The sequence below is a fragment of the Elaeis guineensis genome, chromosome 5 (genome assembly GCF_000442705.2).
Source record: "Elaeis guineensis isolate ETL-2024a chromosome 5, EG11, whole genome shotgun sequence".
Lineage (NCBI taxonomy): Eukaryota > Viridiplantae > Streptophyta > Magnoliopsida > Arecales > Arecaceae > Elaeis > Elaeis guineensis.
The window spans coordinates 116,667,181-116,674,569 of record NC_025997.2 but is presented as its reverse complement, the minus strand read 5'-3'; the positions used below and the strand labels follow the sequence as shown (position 1 = coordinate 116,674,569).

The following is a 7,389-nucleotide window of genomic DNA, read 5'->3' as shown; positions in this document are numbered from 1 at the left end:
GAAGGGTGCGGAAGGTCTCCTCGAGATCCTGAACATGGTCCGGGATCTGCGTGCTCTTTACCAGCATGTCGTCCACGTACACCTCCATGTTACGCCCGATCTGGTCTTTGAAGACCTTATTGACGAGTCGCTGGTAGGTGGCGCCGGCATTCTTCAATCCAAAGGGCATCACCCGATAACAGTAGAGGCCCTTGGGGGTCATGAACGCGGTGTGCTCCTCGTCTTCAGGCGCCATCCGGATCTGATTGTACCCGACGAAGGCGTCCATGAAGCTGAGCAGTCGAAATCCGGACGTCACATCCACCAGCTGGTCGATCTTCGGGAGTGGAAAGCTATCCTTCGGGCATGCTCGGTTGAGGTCGGTATAGTCGATGCAGATCCTCCATTTCCCGTTGGCTTTCTTGACCATGACGACATTGGCGAGCCAATCGGGATACGTGGATTCCCGAATGAAGCCTGCTTCGAGCAGCTTGTCCACTTCTTCGTCAATGGCCTTCTGCCTTTCTGGGGCGAAGGACCTTTTCTTCTGCCTCACCGGCTTCATTGTCGGGTCGATGTTGAGTCGGTGAGTAATTATTTCTGGAGGGATGCCCGACATATCTGCTGCCGACCATGCGAATATGTCGGCGTTGGCCGTCAGCAGCTCCGCCAGTCGGTGGCGTTCGGTGTCGGGCAATTGAGACCCGACCCAAACTTTTCTGTCGGGATTTTCTCCTATCGGGATCGCCTCGAGCTGCTCGGCCGGCGAACCCCGCTCTTCCTCCTCCCGTTGATCCAGTTTGTCGATTGTCAGGGGATCCTTTGTCTCGTCGCTTTGGACGGAGATTTGGAAGCATCGTCGGGTGAGCTGTTGATCTCCGCACATCTCCCCGACTCCATTTTTGGTCGGGAATCGAACAAGGAGATGGTACGTCGAGACGATCGCCCTGAGGGCGTTCAATCCGGGTCGCCCGAGTATGGCGTTGTAGGCCGAAGGAACTTGGACGACCGCGAAAATGAGGGAGACTGTGCTTTGCCGCGGTTCGGTACCGACCGTCACGGGCAGGGTGATTTCTCCTTCTGTCGTGACGGTGTCTCCGGCAAAGCCGATCAAGGGCGTGGAGACCCTACTAAGTCGATCAGTCGGTAGTCGCATTCGGGAGAAGGTCGAGTAAAACAAAACATTTGTCGAACTTCCATTATCAACAAAAATTCGTTTTACATCATAATTGGCTATTGTCGCCGACACAACAACAGCGTCGTCGTGGGGAGTCTGGATGCCCCGAACGTCATCTTCTGAGAAGGTAATCACGTCGTCCGGGCGCGGCTTTTTCGTCGGCTCCCCCCCTGTAGACGTCCCCGATCCCAGCCGCTTGGAGATCATGTTGATGACTCCAGCCGTCGGCTGGTTAGTCGGCGCCTTTTCAGTCGGCTGGGGGCGTCGATCGGCAGTCGGTCGGGTCGGCGGACCCTTTCAAAATTTGCCGAGATACCCCCGGCGGATGAGATTTTCGATCTCATCCTTCAACTGGATGCATCGCTCGGTGTCGTGGCCGTAGCTCCGATGGAACCGGCAGTACTTCCGATGGTCGAGGCCCTTTGCCTTCAGAGGCGGAGGCCGTCGCAGGTATTCTTCCCCTTCGATCTCCATCAAGATCTGCGCACGGGGAGCGGAGAGAGGAGTGTAGGAGTCATACCTGGGACGCACCGGCCTCGGAGTCTGTCGGCGGGGTGATTTTTGGATCTGTCGGGGTGGAGAAAGCCGACTATTGGCCGGGGGCCTGCTTGGTTCGGCGGGCTCCCGACCTTTTCTTCGCTTCTCCTTCGAACCTCTGGGCTCGACCAAGCGTCGGTCGGACGCTCCTTCGTCCGCGCGCATATACTTGTATGCGCGCTCCAGTAGCTCGGCGTATGTTCGGGGGAGGGTCTTGTCCAGAGAATAAGTAAATCGGGACGACCTCAGGCCCCGCTTCATGGCTGAAACCGCCATGTCTTCGTTGAGGTCCCGGACCTCGAGCGTGGCCGCGTTGAATCGCGCCACGAAGTGTCGGAGCGTTTCGTTTTCCCCCTGCTTGAGGGAGAAAAGGCTATCCGACGTTCGCGGCGGCTTTCGGCTGGTGCTGAAATGGGCCACGAACGAGTGCTCGAGCTGCGCGAAGGAATGGATACTGCCCGATCGAAGACCGGAGTACCAAGCCCTGGCAGCCTTGCGAAGTGTGGCCGGGAAGCCGATGCAAAAAAGAGCGTCGGTTGCCCCTTGAATCGTCATGAGAGCTTAATAGCTCTCGAGGTGGTCGACTGGGTCGGTGGAGCCGTCGTATGGCTCCACGTTCAGCATTTTGAACCGACTGGGAATCGGCTCATCGAGGACCAGTCGAGAGAGAGGCTGGGCGGTCTGGAAGTCGACGTCGTTCGAAGACTTCTGGCCGTCCATCTGCAGTTGGGCGAGTCGGCGGTCGATCTCCTCGAACCGTCGCTCGTAGTCGTCCACTCGTCGATGCTGGGAGACCCCAGGGGTGGAGCCTCCGGAGGATTCTGAAAGAGAGGCCGACGATGTGCGCGGCCGCTTTTCCTTCCTCGCCCGTTCCAACGGGGAAGGAGAGGGCCGCTGGGACCGTCAGTCGTCGCGCCGTGGTCGCCCCTCCTCTCCGTGGGAGCGCTGTTGGGAGCGCTCGCATGGAGGCGACAGGGGTCGGCGCGGCCGTCGGCGGCTGCTCCTGGAAGGCATAGGTCGGGCCGCCGGTTGTTGCTGGAGGCTTTTGACTGCGTCGGTCAGTACGGTCATCTGCCGTACGATGGCCGCAATCTGGGCCTCCGTGGTCACTGCAGGGCGCGGAGAGCTAGGCTCCGCCACCGGTGGGGGCGGGGAGGCTTCTTCCCGGCGGGAAGAGCGCCTGGCCTACCCAGTGACTCTCGATCGTTGAGCTCTTGTCTTTGTCATGCTGCTCCCCTACCTGGCGCGCCAATCTGTTGCGGCCAATCGCCTCGTCGCCCGATCGCCGGGAAGCGTGCACCTGCAAAAGGAAGTCCGCACTGACCGGAGGCGGCTCCGGCGGGGACCCTCCGACGGTCAAGTCAGAGAGGTGACTGGGCAACAGTGAAATGCAGACAGAGAGCTCTGAGAAAGAGAGAGGGAGAGGAGCGAGCCTGCGTATGTGGGAGAGACGGGCGGATCGACCTCTTGCACTGTTGCCTTCCCCGGTATATATAGTGGAGCACGGTATGGCGCCATCATTAATGGCGCGGACAAGTGAGGAACTGTCAACTCACTGTAGACTGTCAGAGCCGCCGTGAAAACGTCATGTCGCCGTGTAGCCGTCTAATCGCCAGGGTTGACCCGGCCCCGGGCGGGACAATGCCCCTAGGTAATTGTGCCGCATGTCCGTGTCAGGGCTGACAACGTCTGGCGACCGTACGGTGGTTGGTGGAGTCGGCCGACCCCAGGTCGGTGGCCAGCAGAGTGGCGTCGGACTCCTCCGTCGGTCGGCGAGCTTCATGTGGGTCGGCTACCAGACCTCTGGGTTTAGTCGGTCGGGAATGGACCGTGGAATGGCCGTAGTTAGTCGCTGATGGCGTCCGTCGGCCTGTCGCCCGACCTACGATCGGCCAGTCAGAGTCGTCCGTCGGGCCGTTGGTTAGTCGGTCGGGCTTAGTCGGTCGGGCCGCCAGCCGGTCGGGCCCTCCGATAGTCGATCGGTCGGTCGGTGGGTATCCCCCAACAGTTCTGTCAATAGTCTTTTTTTTCCCAGAAAGTTAAAAGACTGAGCTCAAAACAAGCTCGCTTAAACGTTCCTTCCATTAGATTGTAAGTAAAATTTACAAGGGAAAACCAGAGGCCAAAGAAGCCACTTTTCAAGATTTCAACATCCAATGCTGTAACGGTGGCCTTTAGAATCGCACCAGGATGATGTCGGAAGATGCTGCAATTGGCTCATGCAACAATTAGGTGCTTATAAATTTCTATTGATTGGTTTCCCATTTCCCTCATTTTCCATTACATACGACAAATAGGATAAAAAACTAGGATTCTTATGTGAATCTTGACTCCCAAAAAAAGAGTCTTAATAAGAGATCTTTGTATAAAAAATGTTAGTCAAGGAGTCTATTTTTTGAGTATCTATAACAAATAGTATTGTGGAGATGCAACATACATACTATCTTGAATCAGCAAAATTAACAACCAACCAAATCCAAGAATCCTTGTTCATCCAACTATATAATGTAATGGTCTGCGAATGTCAAGAATTGATGGTATTCTGATCAGGTTAAAATCAGCAATGGCACGAATCATTTCTAGAACCGTTGATTAGATTGTTGACCTTAGATATTGTTTGTGCATGCGGAATACCATGAATAGCTTCAAAATTTAGCAAAGAAGGAACGCGAGCATCACCGGTTGCTAATTTAAAATACTGATACAAACATGAGAAGGATTAAAGCCCAGAAAAATTACTTTTTTTTTTTTTTTCAAGAGACAAATTAATTATACAAATATAGTATAAATACAATCACAAAAGTTAAAAACCAACATACGACGAAATGATAAAAGGATACAGTGAGCATCCATCTATAGCATCTAGTTTGAGTGCTCAGTAATAAAGGAGGCAACCCAATCCACTGCACCATCCACAGTATCTCACTTTTTTTTTTTTTTTTTTTTTGTAATCCGAAGTTTTAACCCATCAGACATTCTGCTCCTTTAAGAGCATAATTCATAGAAGTAGGTTATTGGATACCAAGGCCACCATCCTGCTTATTGTGATGGGATGAATCCCATAATTTAAGGTACGAATGTTTCTGCTTGTATTCTTTGAATCCTATCTCTTGCGAGATTATTAATTTGCGAACATAAACTTTTAAGGTTTGCTATGTGATATATGCGAACTGATGAGAAGACCGAACTGATCATGATTATATGTCCTGCAGCATGAGATAAGTCATTAAATTCTTATCCTTTTAAGTTTGTTTCGGATGTTTTAGTAAACCTGAAGCTTTGATCTTTTGATCTCCCCAGAAATAGAGGAATGCCAAGCTAAATTTCAAATGGATGCATTTGTTTTAATCTAGCAAAATATCATGAATTGTTGGGCTGATAAAGTTGTAGAGTTTTCAGGATAAACTTTGGCCGGGATTGAGAGAGGCTAAACGAGAAAGTAAGAGAAAGAGTGCGTGAATAAATGAAAGAGAGAGGTAGAGAGGGAAACCAAGAGAAAGAGAATGTGATAGAGAGAGAGTTTCAGGAAGAGTGTGTAGATCACGAACTGGGACGATTTAGAAAAGAAATCCAGTAGGAATTTAAGGGGAATTGAAAGTTTTGGGAAATATTTTTACTTTCTTATGGTTCTAGGATTTTTTTTCCTCCCTTGTTTATGCGGTATTTGTGAGGCCGTATTGGGATATATTTGCTCTTACTGGATTATTGCCGGGCCGATATCTACTCGGCCCAGGATTGGATATTGTTGCTTGAAGCTCAAGTTGCTTATAATTGGAAAATGGTAAATGTGAGATTATCTTTTAAAGTCTCCAATAAGAATAAGGCTTTTCTCTCTTTTTTAAGTTCTTTTCCCTTTTTTTTTTCTTTTTCCTTCTTGTTTTTAGGAAATGAAAAAAAGAAAAGGAGAGGACTCTCTGATGTGGATCCACGACGAAAGGATCAAGGGGCCCAAAGACTTGAAGCACCGCTGCACTATGAGCCTATCTCGGCCCAGCTCTCCAGCGTAACCCAACCCAAATGTAACGCTTGCATCATTTCGTAAGCAATAATGGATGTCTATATATTGATTTAAACATATCGTAGACTCTGACTAAATCCAATTTCATCATCATAGAAAAATGGACATAAGTTGCTAAAAATGCCGTCCCTTGTTTTAGAAGTTTTCTACAACCATTTGTGAAGCCTCCCAACGTATAATAAGCTACTTGAGTTAAAATTTCTACTTAAAGATCTAATTTTATTTCATTTTTAAAAAAAAAAAAAAAGCTAAATTATCTTTATTTCATTTTTTTTTTTTTTTAAAAAAAAGCTAAATTCAAAAAGGATACCTGCCGCCTTGCGTTTGCCGGGAGTCGAACCCGGGTCTATTGCATGGAAGGCAATTATCCTAACCGTTGGACTACAAACGCTGTGCGTGGTGAACCTGACAACATTTTTTATTTTTGTATCATAAGTGGAAATAGGCTCCCCCATAAATTCTTTGAAGTTGATACACAGTTCGGACGACCCTTCTTCAGAATGGAAGTGGAACATATGAGCCTCCGAGCTTGCATTCAAATTTCTACTCCAACTTCTACATGTTTCATAGAGAATGGCACTAAAACTACCTCCCACCTTTTTACTAGGAGAGGTAGTAATATGGTGGACCTGGCTCTGTAAAAGATAGGGACATGTACGGTTTATTAGTTAGCTGTCATCCACATCCCCTTGTAGTTATTATCATAGTTATTCATGATGAACCTATGTACATTATTTGCCCTTTCATTCATTTCTTTTTTTGAGAAATGATAAGGTAGAAGGAAAATTTCATGTGAAAAAGTAACTTTACTGGCATGTAACTCTTTGTTGCAGATTTCTCCGACAAACCATGCTGAATGAAGTACCAGATATGCGTACCTTTGTTGTGTGGAATTAAAAATTGTTTCTCCCATATCCATGCACATAGAGCTAGGTCTCAGAATTTGTAGTTTCCATAAAAGAAAGAGGCAATGAGACATGTAATGATGTACTACCAAAACAAGCATAGTGCAACATTGTCCTCTTGTTGGTGTAAGTAAATGACAGAGAGTTAATTCTCTCTCTCTCTCTCTCTCTCTCTCTCTCTCTCTCTCTCTGTGAATTGCTCCTAGCACAAGGAAATAAGGAAAGCTAATTGGGTCATGGTGCTTGATGAAATGAGATCAATAACTTTTGCAGTCCTGCTCTTTCAATTTGGCTTTTGGTTGTGATTACTCTCTCTTTTGGTGCATTATGGTGTGGATGGTAATAACTAAACATATAGCATGGAGAAATAAGAATGTGATTACCATTATTGGACACCTTAAACATTATTTAGTACAATTTTATTTACTACTCCTACATCTTCAGAGAAATAGAAGGGCCAGTAGATAGGCTATCGAATCAAGGCAGGGGTTGTTTGTTAGATGCGATCCGCATTTCACTATCTTAGCCCCAGCCTCTTCTTTTTTTTTTTTTTTTGAAGTAATAGAGGCTAAGGGATAAACCCACTAATCACTAGCGTTTGTTGAGCTGTAAAAGTTACATGTACAAGATATACACAGAGGAAAATAACAGAAGAAAACTTGTGAGACATAACACGAGAACCAAAAACAACTTGACAACCAAAAGCACGGATATGGATGGGCTGCAAATTGTTTGAACCAAGAGAGAGACTAATTTAGCAGTGTGGATATTAA

The 7,389-nt window shown here is 48.1% G+C and overlaps 1 non-coding gene across 1 annotated transcript; it reads right to left on the bottom strand.

Moving 5' to 3' along the window:
• Positions 1 to 6,030: 6,030 nt before the first annotated feature.
• Positions 6,031 to 6,102, bottom strand: TRNAG-UCC (transfer RNA glycine (anticodon UCC)). Its single transcript has one exon. It is a non-coding gene; the product is annotated as a tRNA-Gly (tRNA).
• Between the last annotated feature and the right edge of the window lie 1,287 nt (positions 6,103 to 7,389).